This window comes from Melanerpes formicivorus, unplaced genomic scaffold, assembly GCF_026170545.1.
Source record: "Melanerpes formicivorus ecotype bairdi unplaced genomic scaffold, bMelFor1.0.p_v2 SCAF_9, whole genome shotgun sequence".
Taxonomy (NCBI): Eukaryota; Metazoa; Chordata; class Aves; order Piciformes; family Picidae; genus Melanerpes; species Melanerpes formicivorus.
In genome coordinates this window covers 24,732,623-24,750,187 of record NW_027142361.1, presented here as the reverse complement: position 1 = coordinate 24,750,187, position 17,565 = coordinate 24,732,623, and the positions used below count along the sequence as shown (strand labels likewise).

Here is a 17,565-nt window from a genome sequence, read left to right as displayed (position 1 = left end):
TAAAGTTGCATTCTACTAATCTGCCAATGAAATTCGTTTAGACCTGTCTTTTGTTTACAAAACATTAAGCCACAGTGCTCCAGCACTGTCCCTTTCTTAAAGGCACAGCCTCAAACGGTCACACTCGGTCGTGCCCACCCTGGGTTCTCCGCCCTCGGGTGTCTCAGGAAGCTCCCCGCTGCCCGGAGAGGGCTGGCTTGCTTGTCGGCAGCCTGGCGGAGCGGAGCGGCACTCAGGAGGGCCGGGAGCGGGGGGCGGGCGCATGGCACAGGCGTCTGGTCCACGGGAGAGCCTGCTCCGTGGTGAAGGAAGGGGCGGCCTGAGCTGAGCGGCGTGGAAGGGTGCAAACCACGCTCCCGCCCCGAGCCCTGGCTCGGCCAGGCCCCGCTGGCCGGGGGCGGCTCCCGGCGGCACTGCCCGTTGTTGGCCGGCGGAGTGAGGTAAGGGGCGGGGGAAGCGCGGCGGTCGGGCGGCTGCGGGAATCTCGGCGCGGGTAGGCCGGCCCTGGGGAGCCCGCGGGAACGGGGCTTAAGCGGCCGTTTGAAACCGGCTCCCTGAAAGTCGCGGCGGAAGAGGGCGGACCGTGGGGAGCTAGGGCCGCGGAGCAGGCCGGGGCCGCTGCCCTGCCGGTCCGTGCTGGTCCTCCGGCGCTGCGCGCTGCTGGGAGCCGTCGCCCTCCGCCCCGCCGGGACGCAGGTGAGGAGCTGGGCTGCAGCCCGTACTCTTTTCCTCCCCCTTTCCCCAGCCCGGCTGCCGTCTCCTTCTCCAGCAGTAGCCGCGGCCAAGTGAAGGCCGGCTCGGGCCCGTCTCCCCGCGACAGTGCCTGGGGGACGTGCTGCAGGGCAGCGAACCCAGGGCTGCAGCTCCGCAGCTCGGCTTCTGGCCGCGGGGCCGGGGCTCCGTCTGGCCTGGTTGGAGACACAGCTGCCCGGCTGTCGTTAAGCCATCTTCCCTGCTGCTGTGCTTCCCTTCCGTGTAGCCGGGTCCCAGGGGCTCCGGGGGGGGAAGCTTGGTGCGCGTTTGCGGTGCTAAGCCGGAGCGGGGCCTGTGAGCATCGCAGCCGCGCACGCTGTAAACAGCTCTCGAGCCAGGCTGGAGGCAGCGCTCTCAGCCCCGGCACCCCCATCGCTTCTCTGGCTGCAATAGGAATTCCTGGGCTCCAAGTGACGGGGATACAATGTATGTCTTGCCGGTTCGTCTTCTTAAATGTTTCCTTATGAATGCTGCGGTTACTTTCAATCGCACAGGTCCGGCTTCACAGGTGAAGTGCAGGAAGTGTACTTTCCTCTGTTAGCTTGCTGCTTTTGGTTTCTCCTCCTTCCAAGCTGCACACCTCTCATGTGTTTTATTTGCTTATTTCCTAAAGTGCAGCTCTTAAATCTATTTAAGTAAGGAACATCTTTAGGTGCCTTTGCCAGCAGAGGATGAGGATTGAACAAAAACACTGGACTTGGTGGAATTAGATCATGGTTGGGCTTGGTGATATCAAAGGTCTTTTCCAACCAAAATGATTCTGTGGTTTTCTGCCTGGTATTTCTGTGGGGGCAAAAGCCACAGGGGATGAACAGATCAGTGTTTGCAGTAGTGTCCTGGGTTAGAACACAGCTGCTGGGAGGCAGCTGAGGTTCTTATCAGCCTGGAGTTCATTGTAGGTGCAGAAGTGCAGTTGCCCAGGTGTAGGCTACAAGGCTGCTGAGGCTGTGCTTAGGACAAGTGCTCAAAGCTGTGGACTCTGCCACTCTGTAGCAACTCTGTCTTCAATTCAGCTGCATCTCTGTGCATGCTCTGAGTAATTCTGTGGTTAATTATTCACTGGGCTCGTTCAGCCTGGAGAAGGAGACCTTCTTACCACGAACCAGTACGTAAAGGGTGGCTATCAGGAGGATGGAGCCTCTAATGGGTACAAGTTACTCCTGGGGAGATTCCCATTGGACTCAAGAGGAAAATGTTTTACCATAAGAACAGTCAGATATCGGAATCATCTCCCAAGGAAAGTAGTGGATTCCCCTACACTGGACAGTTTAAGACCCAGCGTGACAGGGTGCTGGGCCAGCTCATTTCAACTACACTATCACCTAGAAAGGTTGGAGCAGATGATGCTTGAGGTCCTTTCCAAGCTGGCATTCTGCAGTTCTGTGGAACCAAGCTCTTGCCTTTTCTCAGGTTGGTTCTTTATTGAGGTTTAGATGATCAGGGAGACTGTGGCAAGTAGAGTTGTCTGCTAATCCTGCAGCTTGGCAAGAGAATTGTGCTGTGGTTCTGAAGAACATCTCCTATGTTTCCCTGTCTGTAATCCTGGGATGCATTTGTATTTTGTATTTGTTGTGAGGATTTGTATTCAGTCCACTGCCTCATTCTTTGTTAATTAAAACCATCAAGTAATAATTACTAAGAATATCAGCATTATGGACAGTTGTGAAAATTATGATGGAACAGCTGTATGGGACAAGATTCCTTTATGTTGCTATGAGTCCACTCACCAAATAGGTTTTGAGGCTGACTTTGTTTTTCTTCAAGGGATTTCTGTTAAGTTGGAGATTGTTTATGTTTGGTAAACTCATAAATGTTTGGGGTTTTGTTTGATTCTGTTCTCTGCCAGGTCTGGTATCAGATAGTACTGTGGGAAATCAGCATCCAGGGTAAGGTATCTGTGGTGGGTTGGAAGGGTAAGGCCAAGAAGCCTCCTCCCTTCCCCCTTGTAAGGTAAAGGGAAAGAAAATTGAAGGGAAAGGGAAAAAAAACCTCACAAGCTGAATTAGCAAAGCAGTGGAGCTTTATATTTACAAAGCCATGTAGGATATGCAGGGGAATATATACAAATTTACAATATTTACAATATATACAAAGATATACAACAGAGTAACACAGAAATGAGAGTAACCCCCCTCGGCAGAGGGGGTTCCCCACCTCCGCTCTCCCCTCTCTCCCCCCCTTTCCCCAGAGTAGGTCAGAAAAGAGAGAGAGAAAGAGAAAGAAAGAAGTTAAAAGCAGTTTTGTGTTAATTGGAAAGCAGTTAATACAGGCCTTCTATCTTATCGGTTTCAAGGCCGAAGTCTTGGCAGAAAGCCCAGCACAGAAAGCTGCTGCCCAAAGAAGAGGCGGAAGCAAGACTGATAGAAAAGTGCTGGAATGCCCAGTTCACTCCCAGTTCAGAAGGTGCTTCCTCCCACTTCACCAATGAAATTAGTTTAGATTATTCTTTCCGTTTACCAACTTCCATCCACCATATTCCCTTTCTTAAGGGGACAACGTCAACCGGTCACAGTATCCCTGGTAGGTCAGTGTGTCAGGACTCAGTTGTGCAGTAGCTGTAATGTAGGTTTCATCTCTGGCTAAGGCTTTAAAAAGACAGCTAGCATAAATATTAGCCTGTGCTGAGAAACTGATGCTGTTAAACTTCAGGATTTCAAGGTTGCTTTTGAAAAACTTCTGGTGGCTTGAGACATTCCTGTGCTCAGCAAGGTGCAAGCTCAGGAGTGCGTAGTCTCTGCTGTTCACTGTTTGTTTTTCTCTCAGAAGTGCAGATTCTCTTGCATCAGGGCTATTGTCGAGGGTTGAGGGGAAGGCCTCAAGCCTTCTTCCCCCCCTTGTAAGTAAAGGGAAGAAAATTGAAAGAAAAAAAAAACACAGCCGGATTAGCAAAGGATCGTGTGCTGTATTTACAAAGCAGTTTAGGAAATGCAGGGGAATATATATACACAGAAATATACAACAAAGTAACACAGAATGAGATTCCCTTCCCCCATCAGGAGGAAGGGTTCCCCCCCCCCCCGTACCCCCTTCTCTCCCCCTTTTCCCCAGAGAGGGTTAGAAAGAGAGAAAAGGAATAATTGTTAATTAAAAGCAGTTAGTACAGGCCTTTGTTTATAAAACATTCAGTCACAATGTCCCTTTTCTTAAAGGCACAGCCTCAAATGGTCACAATGTTAGAAGCTCCTTCACTGAAAGGGTTCTCAAACAATGGCACAGGCTGCCCAGGGGGAGGTGGTTGAATGCCCACCCCTGTAGGTGCTGTGAGAAACGAACTCACTGCTGAAAATTTATAACCAGTTTATTATAAAATAAAGGCAACACAGCACTGGGTGCATAGCGAATTTGCTAGAGGCGCACCCCAACAACACGAGGTGAACTTATATAGACAGCAAACATACATATTAATATATTAAAATGTACATATTCATATATTCCCCAACACGCTCCCACCCCTCTTCATCAAGACTGAGACAAAACCTGCACTTTTGACCTGGCCAGCCTCTAGACATGTTCGCACCTCACCTTTCTTCCCCAATACCCCACAAAATAACCAACCAATCAGCCCAACGATCCAGCCCAACAATCGAGCCTCACAGTCCCCAGTAATTCCCCTTGTGAAAGCCAAATATTATAACCAGTTTCTCACAATCCCTCCCCTTCTTTCTACTACATTTGGCTTGAGCCATAATAACCTAACTTGGCAACAATTCTACAACAAGCAAAATAATTCCAATTTAAACTTCCTGGTAAAGGGAATGGAATAACAACTGATGTTCCATGCCTGAAAATATTTCCTCTTTTACTTTAATAGGCACCATACACAGGGAGTGGCTATGGTATAATCCTGGGAATTAGGAGTCCGGTTTGACTTGTAACTCCACTCACATGGCCTATGGGGTTGCTGCCCACAGCCATGGTTCTAGATCTTCTTCGTGGCAATTACAGAGGTCTACCCGGTCTTGCCTCCTTCAATCCCACCAATACTCTGCTTGGATTATATCCCCGTGTCCAGGGAGGTGTTATGTTTTCAGACAAGGACCATTACCACTCCTGCTCTGATACTGGAACTTGTCTGATGACCATCCTTAGGTCCTCCATTTGGGGTACCACAGTCCATTCAGTGGGTGGATCCACAGGTCCTTTAACTCTTGTTGCATGTGTCCATCCTCTCTCAGCTGTCCGCACTGCAGTCTCTGTAGTAAGCAAGACCTGAAAGGGTCCTTCCCACTGAGGTGTAAGTGTTTGTTCTTTCCACATTTTTGTCATAACCCAATCTCCTGGTTTAAATTCGTGGATTTGGAAATCCAAAGGAACTGACTGAGATAACATCCCTTGAGCCCGTAAATGTTGTAATGTTCTCCCAATTACCATCACATAATTTCTAATGTTTTTGTCCCCCAATTCATAATTAGCCATTTCCCTCCCACCTTGTAAATAAGGTAGCCCAAACATCATTTCATAAGGTGATACACCAACATCAGATCTCGGCTGTGTCCTGATCCGGAGCAGGGCCGAGGGTAGGCACTTAACCCATGTCATCTGGGTCTCAATCATTAATTTGGTAAGGGTTTGTTTCAGTGTTTGGTTCATTCTTTCTACTCTCCCCGAGCTCTGTGGGTGCCAGGGGGTATGAAGTTCCCAATGTATGCCCAAACTGTCCATTAATTGTTGGACCACCTTTGATGTAAAATGAGTGCCTCGATCAGAATCTATCCGGTGTACCAACCCATATCTGGGAATTAAGTCTTCCAATATCACTTTAGTGTGGTGGGTTGGAAGGGTAAGGCCATGAAGCCTCCTCCCTTCCCCCTTGTAAGGTAAAGGGAAAGAAAATTGAAGGAAAAGGAAAAAAAAAACTCACAAGCTGAATTAGCAAAGCAGTGGAGCTTTATATTTACAAAGCAATGTAGGGTATGCGGGGGAATATATACAAATTTACAATATTTACAATATATACAAAGATATACAATAAAGTAACACAGAAATGAGAGTAACCCCCCCTTGCAGAGGGGGTTCCCCACCTCCGCTCTCCCCTCTCTTCCCCCCCTTCCCCAGAGTAGATCAGAAAAGAGAGAGAAAGAGAAAGAAAGAAGTTAAAAGCAGTTTTGTGTTAATTGGAAAGCAGTTAATACAGGCCTTCTATCTTATCGGTTTCAAGGCCGAAGTCTTGGCAGAAAGCCCAGCACAGAAATCTGCTGCCCAAAGACGAGGCGGAAGCAAGACTGAAGATAAAGTGCTGGAAAACCCAGTACACCCTCCTGCACTCCCAGTTCAGAAGGTGCTTCCTCCCATTTCACCAATGAAATAGTTTAGATTATTCTTTCCGTTTACCAACTTCCATCCACCATATTCCCTTTCTTAAGGGGACAATGTCAACCGGTCACAAGTTACTACATTGGCGGTTGCTCTGGATACCGGCACAGCTTCTACCCAATGTGTCAAATGATCCACTAGAACTAGGAGGTATTTCCATCTGTTTATCTGAGGTAGTTCAGTAAAATCTACTTGAATAGCTTGGAAGGGGCGTAAGGATATGGTATGTCCCCCAGATGGAACCTGCCTCATGACTTTCTTGTTTACTTTTTGACATACGAGGCATTTGGTGGTTACCTGCCTAGCTATCTCATAAACTCCAATACAGCCATAATCCCGTAGGAAATGATCATACAGAGCTCTTGTTCCCCAATGGGTGTTAAGGTGTAATCGCTCGAGGATTTTTCGGGCTAAGGCTTTTGAAATCAGTTGTCTTCCATCCTCCAATTTCCTGATCCCTTTTTCATCTTTCCTTCCCCCTATCTTTTCAAGTGCCTGTTCCTCTGTAGGAGTGAATACTGGTGATTCCTCCTGTTCATCTGATGCTGTTACTTGTATATGGAGGACACGCTCCTCTCCTCCTTCTGCTACTTGCTTAGCTTCACTGTCAGCTAAGTTGTTCCCTCTAATGATTAACGAAGTTCCCTTCTGATGTCCTTTTACATGAACCACCGCTATTTCTTCTGGTAGTTTCAATGCCTCTAAGACTTCCCTGATTAGGGCTTCATGAATCAAATTTTTCCCTTTTGAATTTAACATCCCCCTTTCTTCCCAAATTTTTCCAAATGTATGAACTATTCCAAAAGCATACTTAGAGTCTGTATAAATGGTTCCCACTTTATTCATTAAAAGGTGCAAAGCCCGATTCAGTGCATATAACTCACAGGTCTGAGCTGACCAATGGGAGGGTAATTTCCCTTTTTCAATCGTTTCCAATCTTAGCCCATCAACCACTGCATATCCTGACAAGCGTTTCCCATTTACACACCGAGAGGACCCATCCACAAAATATTTCTCCCCTTCTGGTAATTCCTGTTCAAATAAATCTTCCCTTGTTTTAGTCTGGTATTGAATAACCTCCAGACAGTCGTGTACTAAAGCTTCAGTAGGCTCCCCGTATAAAAAGTGAGCTGGATTTAGGCTTTGGCTAGTGGAGATTGTTAGATCTGTACCATCAATCAAGATTGCTTCATATTTTAAAATCCTAGAATCAGTTAGCCATTTTTCTGCTTTTTGGTTCAGTATATTTCTCACTGAATGGGGAGTATATACTTCCAATTTTCCTCTTAGCGTTAATTTTCTACTTTCTTCCACCATGAGTGCTGTGGCTGCCACTGCTTGAATGCATGCCGGCCAACCTCGGCTTACAGGATCTAATAACTTTGATAAGTATGCTACTGGTTTACGTGACCCTCCCCATTCTTGAGTCAGAACTCCATAGGCCACCCCTCCTTCCACATTAACAAAGAGTTGGAATGGCATATCCAGGGAAGGGAGGCTCAAAACTGGAGCAGTAGTCAAAGCCTTTTTAATTGTTTCAAATTTCTCCTCATCTTCCCCTGTCCAAACAAAGTTATCATCTCCTACTAATTTTTCATATAAAAACTTGACTAACTGTCTATATCTCTCAATCCATAATCTACAATATCCTAGTAACCCTAATAATCTTCTGACTTGTTTCTTTGTTTTAGGGGCTTGGAGAGATATAATCCCTTCTACTCTTTCAGGATCTATCTTCCTGGCTCCATTACTTAACCATAGTCCTAAATATTTAACTTCAGGTTCCACAAATTGTAATTTGCTTTTAGATACCCTTCATCCCGAATTTCCCAGGAAATTCAAGAGGTTTATGGTGGTCCTTCTAACTTCAACTGCCCCTTCTCCTGAAATTAATAAATCATCTACATATTGTGTGATTAAAACATCCTTTTCCTGTGGAAATGACAATAAGAATTTTTCCAGGTTTTGACCAAATAGATTGGGAGATTCTGTAAAACCTTGGGGCAATCTGGTCCACCTCAATTGTTGCTTTCTCCTGGTGACTGGATCTTCCCATTCAAAGGCAAAGATATCTCTACTGTTTTCAGCTAATGGGCAAGCCCAGAAGGCATCTTTAAGATCTATTACACTATACCATTTATGATTTGGAGGTATGTGACTCAACAATGTGTAAGGATTAGAAACTACAGGAAACCGAGTCACAGTTCTCTTATTCACCTCCCGCAGGTCTTGCACCAACCTGTAAGTTCCATCCTCTTTCTTTACTGGTAGTATGGGGGTGTTATGCAGGGACATACAAGGTTCCAAGGTTCCCTCTTTAAGGAGGCGGTCTATAACTGACTTTAATCCCTCTCTCCCTTCTTTAGATATGGGATACTGTTTTGCTCTGATAGGACGTTCTGGTTGCTCTATAGTTACTTGTATAGGTTCAATGTCTAAGCTCCCTCTATTTTCTTCACTGGCCCAGACTTCTGGGTTAATCCCTGCCTCATCCTCAGTGTTTAATTGTAATATTCTGACCCTCATCTGCCCCTCTTCTGGAACTACCCCTATGCCCAATTGAACTTGTAAATCTCTCCCTAGTAAATTACATCCTGCGCTTGGCACTACCAAAATATCTCCTACCCCAATTCTAGCCTCAGTTTCTAATTTAACATCCTTAACTACAGGGGCTTTAAACCCCTTCCCCCTTTGCCCCTAAAACCTTTACAGTATTTTTACTCTCCGCACACCCTTCAGGAACTTTGGTAACACAAGTACGTTCAGCTCCTGTATCTACTAAAAATTCTAAAATTTCTTCCTGGGGTCCTACTTTTAATTTTACCAAGGGCTCCTGTTGGTATTTTTGCCCCAGGTAAAAGAGCCCCTGACACCCCTATTGCTGATCTTCCTCAAAAACTTTAAGATCTCTCTTCCTCATTTGACAATCTCGTTTAAAATGTCCAATTTTCCCACAATAATAACATTCAGTACGCTTACTTCCAGTTTGGGCATTCCCCGGGTCCCAGTGAGGCCTGGGGGTTTTATCCCTCATAGGTCGAGGGGGTGGAGGGTGGGAGAATTGTGTTTTCTTCTCAGGTTTCCCCATCTGACCTGCTTCCCTCATGCTGGCTACCATAATTTTGGCATTAGCTTTTGCTTTTTCCTCATCTCTACGCACAACCACCTTCTGTGCTTCCCTCAATAATTCTTGAAGTCCTCTATCTTGCCAATCTTCTATTTTTTCTAATATCTGGCCAGGAATGAATGACAAAATTTACCTTTAACAATATCTGGCCATCCTGACTGCTGGGATCTATTCTTGAATATTGCTGTATATTTTTCCGTAACCTCTCAAGCCAATCAGTAGGGGTTTCCTCCCTTCCCTGTTGACTATCAAATGCTTTTTTTGTATTTTGCCCCCTGGGTACTGCTTCCTTTATGCCTCTAATAACCGAGGTTCGATATTCATTCATGTTTTGTCTGCCCCTATCATCATTATGGTTCCAATTAGGAGAAGCTGGGGCATCTTTTGATCACCTGGAGGTCCCTGCTGATTTTCCCTTTCCCAAATTCTCATTCCAGCTGTCCTAATCATCTGTCTTTCCTCTGAAGTAAAAAGGATTCCCATGATTGATTGCATTTCTTTCCACGTGTAAATATTTGGCCCCAAAAATTGATCAAATTGTTCTGCTACTCCAATTGGGTCTTCCAGGAGACCTTTTAATTCCTTCTTAAAGTTTCTCACCTCAGTAGAAGTGAGAGGGGCATTTACATATCCAATTCCCCCATTCGCTCCCCCCAGGGGCACCTCTCTCAAAGGATATAATGGCACTCCTTCATGTGGATTGTCTGAGTCAGTAGGCTCTTCCTCTAAAACCATGACATTTGCCTGTCTTCTAGTTTGCCTACCTCCTCTCCTTTGGCGGGTGGATTTAGATGGGGGAGGACTAGGGGTTAGGCTAGTGTGTTCCTCTGCAGGGGGGGTGGGGGCCATTGCTGCCGAGGGGACGGGGGCTGCAGGGAGGGCGGGGGCTGTAGGGAGGTCAGGGGCTGCTGGTACTGCAGGGTTATAAGGTGGGGGTAAGTGATTCAGTGGTTCCCACTTTTCAGGTTCTGGTTCTTCCTCTTCCTCCACCTTAAAAACCGTTACTGTTGCTGCTGACCAGACGTTGCCTTTCCAGCAAGCGGCATATTCACTTTCCTCCTGATTAAAAGGCTCCTTACTGTTAACATAAAGGTTGAGAGCCTGACAGATCCATCCTTCCGAGGACCCATATTGGGGCCAAAATAAATTGTCTGATCTGATCTTCTCTCTAGCCCTTTTCTCCATACAATAATATATCATTGTTCCCTGATCTTTATCCTGCATATTAGGATTCTCTTCCCAATACACTAATTGTAACCCCAGAGGGCTGTCCAGGGGTATATCCCTGGGTACCCTTTTGCTCCCATTTTTCCCGGGGCTGGTCCCATTTCCCGAGGTCCACGCTCTCCGTCCCCAACCGCTTCATCCCTTCGCTGGCCATGTCCCTTGCGGGAGACTGGAAACGCAGTTAGAAGGACTCCGCACTCGCTTCGTGGATCTGGACTGTCCAGCCCACGTCTCATGCACGCACACACTCTCACTGACCTCAATACCCGCCCAACCGGACAATATTTATAGCCCTTTTCTTGCCTGGGTCTTTGTGCACTAGAATTACAGGCAGTCGCGACAATTGGCAGCTCCTTCCCTTGCCTTTATCTTATAAATTTTGCTGAATCTACCCGTGTTCCGAGAGGCTTCCAGGATCCTTCTTCCGGGCCGCCGAAATCGGTGGGGGCGCCCCCCCCCCCCCCCCCCCCCCCCTCCGAAGGGTCCGTGAAGTCGTTGCAGGCAGGGTAATCACGTCGGGGTCACCAAATTGTGAGAAACGAACTCACTGCTGAAAATTTATAACCAGTTTATTATAAAATAAAGGCAACACAGCGCTGGGCGCATAGCGAATTTGCTAGAGGCGCACCCCAACAACACGAGGTGAACTTATAGACAGCAAACATACATATTAATATATTAAAATGTACATATTCATATATTCCCCAACACGCTCCCACCCCTCTCCATCAAGACTGAGACAAAACCGGACTGAGACAAAACCTGCACTTTTGACCTGGTGTGACCGTTTGAGGTTGTGCCTTTAAGAAAAGGGACACCATGGCCGAATGTTTTGTAAATAAAGGACAGGTCTAAACTAATTTCATTGGTGGATTGGTAGAAAGCAACTTTAAACTCTGAGTTCAGTAGAGACTAGTCTCAGTCTTGCACTTTCTCCTTCCGCCGCTTGCAGCATCTGGGCTTTCGGCCAGACTGACCTGGAGCAGATAAGGCCTCTACTAACATATTTTGCTTTAATTAACAATTGCTTCTTTTCTCTCTTTCTAACCCGCTTTGGGGAAAAAGGGGAGAGAAGGGGGTACAGGGTGAAACCCTTCCTCCTGGTGGGGGAGGGGAATCTCATTCCTGTGTTACTTTGTTGTATATTTCTGTATATATTGTAAATACTGTAAATTGTGTACATATTCCCCTGCATTTCCTAAACTGCTTTGTAAATACAGCACATTTCCTTTGCTAGTCCAGCTGTGGGTTTTTTTTCTTTGTTTCATTTTTCTTTCCCTTCACTTTATGGGGGGGGAGAAGGCTGGGCTTTCCCCTCAACCCTCAACACCTGGCCAGTCTTTAGACATGTTGGCACCTCACCTTTCTTCCCCAACACCCCCCACAATAACCAACCAATCAGCCCAACGATCGAGCCCCACAGTCCCCAGTAATTCCCCTTGCGAAAGCCAAATATTATAACCAGTTTCTCACAGTGCTTAAAAGAAGTAGAGATGTGGTGCTGAGGGACATAATTTAGCACCAGACTCATTAAAGTTAGATCATGGTTGGACTTGATGATAGAATATAATAGAATTAACCAGGTTGGAAGAGACCTTTGAGATCAAGTCCAACTTATCATCCAACACCATCTAATCAACTAAACCATGGCACCAAGCACCCCATCAAGTCTCTTAGTAAACACCTCCAGTGATGGTGACTGCACCACCTCCCTGGGCAGCACATTCCAATGGGCAATCCCTCTTTCTACGAAGAATTTCTTCCTAACAGCCAATCTAAACCTCCCCTGGTGCTGCTTGAGACTGTGTCCTCTTGTTCTGGTGCTGGTTGCCTGGGAGAAGAGACCAACCCCCACCTGGCTACAACCTCCCTTCAGGTAGTTGTAGACAGCAAGGAGGTCTGCCCTGAGCCTTCTCTTTTCCAGGCTAAGCAACCCCAGCTCCCTTAGCCTCTCCTCAGAGGGCTGTGCTCCAAACCCATCCCCAGGTTTGTTGCCCTTCTCTGGACACCTTCCAGCAAGTCAACATCCTTCCTAAACTGAGGGGCCCAGAAATGGACACAGGACTTGAGGTGTGGCCTAACCAGTGCTGAGTACAGGGGCAGAATGACTTCCCTGCTCCTGCTGGCCACACCATTCCTGATAAATGCCAGGATGCCATTTGCCTTCTTGTCCTCCTGAGCACACTGCTGTCTCATGTTCAGCCTACTATCAACCAGTACCCCCAGGTCCCTCTCTGCTTGGCTGCTCTCCAGCCACTCTGACCCCAGCCTGTAGCATTGCATGGGTGTGGTGGGTGGAAGGGTAAGGCCGAGAAGCCTCCTCCCTTCCCCCTTGTAAGGTAAAAGGGAAAAAAAAAATTGAAGGGAAAGGAAAAAAAAACTCGCAAGCTGAATTAGCAAAGCAGTGGAGCTATATTTACAAAGCAGTGTAGGATTTGCAGGAAAATATTTACAATACCTACAATATATACAAAGATATACAACAGAGTAACACAGAAATGAGAGTGACCCCCTTGGCAGAGAGGGGTCCCCCACCTCCGCTCTCCCCTCTCTCCCCCCTTTCCCCAGAATGGGATAGAAAGAGAAAGAAAAGAGAGGGGAAAAAAAAAATGTTAGAAGCAGTTTGTGTTAATTGGAAAGGAGTCAATACAGGCCTGGTATCTTATCGGCCTCAAGGCCGAAGCCTTGGCAGAAAGCCCAGCACAGAAAGCTGTTGCCTGAAGAAGAGGCGGAAGCAAGACTGAAAATAAAATGCCGGAGTGCCCAGGATATCTTTCCTACACTCCCAGTTCAGAGGGTGCTTCCTCCCACTTTACCAATGAAATAGTTTAGACTATTCCTTCCGTTTACCAACTTCCGTCCACCATATTCCCTTTCTTAAGGGGGCAACGTCAACCGGCCACAGTCCACCCCTTCTAAACAATTTCATTGGCTGTTCATACTGTCCATCCAATCCACAACGATATTTACAGTTCGTGAGTAAAGTTCATAGTCCATTCCGGCTATGCTCAGATGTAGATGATTCAAAAGTCCAAGAAAATCAGAAAATGAGAAAAATGGAAAACAGTTCATTTCTTCGCTGACGAAGCGAAGAAAAGGGAAACAGGGAAATCTCAGGGTCTCTTAGTAGACTCAGGGCTCTCAGGGATCTCAGGGTTCGTGCACCGTAGATTCTTCGTTGATTCTTCCTTTGGACGCGATGTAGCTGTACAACAGTTTGAAATTAACCTCTTTCAGCTAGAGTTAAATTTCTTTGTGGAATACACTGAATTTCACCATTCTCTTGCATTACCCAATAAGTGTGACCCGGACCTTCAGCTGAAACCACCCCTCGGACAGGTTTAGCCTCTCCTGAGGGTGAAAATACCCAAACAGTTTTACCTAACAGATTCTTTTCTCTAACAACAGGAACTCTATCACCTTCTACTTTCCGTAGCAAATCTGAATGTGCAGGTCCAGCTCGGTTCACTGAACCTCTACTATTTACCAGCCAGGTTGCTTGTGCTAAATGTTTTTCCCAGTTTTTCAAAGATCCACCTCCCATGGCTTTGAGAGTGGTCTTCAACAAACCGTTGTACTGCTCAATCTTCCCTGAAGCTGGTGCATAGTAGGGAATGTGGAATATCCACTCAATACCGTGCTCTTTTGCCCAGTTCTTTACAAGGTTGTTCTTGAAATGAGTTCCGTTGTCTGACTCAATCCTCTCTGGAGTTCCGTGTCTCCACAGGATCTGTCTCTCCAGACCGAGAATGGTGTTGCGTGCAGTTGCATGTGGAACTGGATAAGTTTCCAACCATCCAGTGTTTGCCTCTACCATAGTAAGCACGTATTGCTTACCAGAACGAGAACGTGGTAGAGTGATGTAGTCAATCTGCCAAGCTTCACCATACTTGTACTTGGACCATCTGTCACCATACCACAAGGGCTTAAGTCGTTTTGCCTGCTTAATAGCAGCACAAATGTCACAGTCATGGATGACTTGTGTGATAGCATCCATGGAAATGTCTATGGATCTGTCACGAGCCCACTGGTATGTTACATCTCTGCCTTGATGTCCTGACGAATCGTGAGCCCACCGAGCTAAGAATATCTCACCTCGGTGTTTCCAGTCGAGATCAAGATTAGAGTCCATGTCTACTTGAGAAACTCTTGCAGCTAGATCTGCCTGATGGTTGTGTTGCTGTTCCTCAGTAGCTTTGCTCTTAGGAATGTGAGCATCAATGTGTCTCACTTTCACTGGAATTCTCTCGATTCGATCAGCAGTGTCCTGCCACAGGTTGGCTGCCCAAATGGGTTTTCCTTTCCTCTGCCAACCACTCTTCTTCCAGTTCTTTAGCCAACCCCATAGAGCATTGGCTACCATCCATGAGTCAGTGTAGAGATAAAGCTTTGGCCATCTCTCACGTTCAGCCACGTCGAGAGCTAGCTGGACAGCTTTTACCTCTGCGAACTGACTGGATTCTCCTTCTCCATCTTTCGCCTCTGCAACTCGGCGTGTTGGACTCCACACTGCAGACTTCCACCTTCGCTTGTTTCCAACAAGACGACAGGAACCGTCTGTGAACAAAGCATATTTCTTTTCATCATCAGAAAGGTCATTGTAAGGAGGAGCTTCCTCAGCACGAGTTACTTTCTCCTCTGGAGGTTTGGCACAGTTGATGCCTTCAGGCCAACTTGAGATCACCTCCACTAAACCAGGTCTTTCAAGATTTCCCATTCGAGCTCTCTGTGTTATCAGAGCCATCCACTTAGACCATGTTGAGTCTGTGGCATGATGTGGTGTGGAGTCTTTGCCTTTGAACATCCAATTCAAAACTGGTAATCTGGGAGCTAAGAGAAGTTGTGATTCAGTTCCAATCACTTCAGAAGATGCTTTTACTCCTTCATAGGCAGCTAAAATTTCTTTCTCTGTTGGAGTGTAATTAGCCTCTGAACCTCTGTAACCTCGACTCCAGAAACCAAGAGGTCGTCCCCGTGTCTCACCTGGAGCTTTTTGCCACAAGCACCAGGTTGGTCCATTGTCACTTGCAGCCGTGTACAAAATGTTCTTAATGTCTGGACCATCTCGGACAGGTCCTAGACCCATTGCTTGAATCACCTCTTGCTTTATCTGGTCAAAGGCTGCTTGTTGTTCAGGTCCCCAATGGAAATGGTTTCTCTTTCGAGTCACATCATACAGAGGTTTCACAATCTGACTGTATCCAGGAATGTGCAGTCTCCAAAATCCCACTATCCCCAAGAAACGTAGGGTCTCTTGCTTGTTTGTGGGACTTGCCATGGTAGAGACTCTATTTACCACATCCACTGGAATGTGTCGGCGTCCATCCTGCCACCGCACTCCCAGAAACTGAATCTCTGTGGTAGGTCCTTTCACTTTGTCTCGTTTGATGGCAAAACCTGCACTCAGAAGAATGTCAATGATTTTGTTACCTTTCTCGAAGACTTCCTCAGCAGTTTTACCCCAGACAATGATATCATCGATGAACTGGATGTGTTCTGGAGCACCGCCTTTCTCCAGAGCATCGTGGATCACTGCATGACAGATGCTTGAGCTGTGGATCCAGCCCATTGGCAGCCTGTTGAAAGTGTACTGGATTCCTCTCCAGGTGAAAGCAAACTGAGGCCTGCATTCCTCTGCTATGGGAATAGAGAAAAATGCATTAGCAATGTCTATGGTAGCATACCATTTGGCCTCTTTGGATTCCAGCTCATACTGTAGCTCCATCATGTCTGGCACTGCTGCACTCATAGGTGGTGTCACTTCATTTAGGGCTCGGTAGTCTACTGTCAGACGCCAGTCTCCATTCTGCTTCCGCACAGGCCACACTGGACTGTTGAAAGGTGAATGAGTTTTGCTGACGACTTTCTGACTTTCCAACTGACGAATCAGATTATGAATGGGCAGCAAAGAGTCACGGTTGGTTCTGTATTGTCTGTGATGCACAGTCTGAGAAGCAACCGGCAATTTAATGTCCTGTATCTTATGTTGTCCCACAACTGCAGATTCATCAGAAAGTTCAGGTCTGGCAGATAGCTTCAACTTTTGTCCATCAATTTCTATTGAAGCTACTCCAAAAGCCCATTTGTAACCTCTAGGGTCTTTGAAACGCCCTTCTCTCAGAAAATCAATTCCCAAAATACAAGGTGCGTCAGGTCCGGTCACAACCGTATGCTTCCTCCATTGTTTACCAGTTAAACTTATGTTAACCTCTACCTTACTTAACTCTTGAGATCCACCAGTGACTCCCAGAATAGTTATAGACTCTGATCCCTGATAATTTGATGGTATTATGGTGCACTGAGCTCCTGTGTCAACCAAGGCCCTGTCCTTCCGAAATTGTGAAGTGCCAGGCCACTGGATGTACACATCCCAATAGATTCTATTATCTCTGTTATCCCTCTCCTCCCCCTGGCGGGAGGCAGGGCACCCCTAGTTATGGGGAACATGCGCACATGTGCATTGCACATATTGTGCAGTGTTATAACTTTGCATGTTATAACTGGAGCCACTGTTGGAGCCATAAGAGTCGTTCTGGGGAACTGTAGAAGTAACAGCTACCCTTCTGGTATTGCTACCTCGGGTTCTGCCACTTTGCAATTCCCTCAGTCTCCTGAAAAGATTAGAAGTTGGTTGGCCATCCCAGCGGTTCATGTTCTCACCAAACTGATCACGCAGAGTTATCCAAATAGTTCTACGTGATTGCCTTGGCGGTCTGTTTTGGAATGATCTGTTTTGGAATGACCTGTTTTGGAATGACCTCCTTGGAGGACGTGTATTCCTCACAGATGAGACTTGTATCCACCTGGAGGAAGAATTGAAATTATCCTTCTGTGCCAATTGGTATATGGAATCTTTTAACTCTCTTATGCAATTCTGAATATCACCAGACATCGTTTTAATGGCCGAAACCAAAGAACCACGTGTCATGCTATCCTCCAATTGTCTCATTTGATCACTGAATTGGCCAACCGTGGGAGAAGCTCCACCATAACTTCTTGACACAATTCTGCTTGCCAGAATGTTTGCATAATTAGAAGGAGCAAGTTTGATGATCTTTTTAGCGAGACCAATACCCACAGGAATGTCATCAGGATTCAGAGTTTCATGTTCACCATAGAGTAGCTCTCTAACAGCAAATTCTCTC

At 46.5% G+C, this 17,565-nt stretch overlaps 1 protein-coding gene across 4 annotated transcripts in view; it reads left to right on the top strand.

Moving 5' to 3' along the window:
* The first annotated feature begins 212 nt into the window (after window positions 1-212).
* The window catches only part of RIN2 (Ras and Rab interactor 2), a 213,231-nt gene continuing 195,878 nt past the window's right edge, over window positions 213-17,565 (top strand). For 2 of the 4 annotated variants that reach the window (XM_068143233.1, XM_068143231.1), the window contains exon 1: window positions 224-440. The gene's annotated coding sequence lies outside the window, so the exon portion shown is untranslated. The other 2 variants (XR_010987887.1, XM_068143232.1) reach the window with 2 other exon arrangements.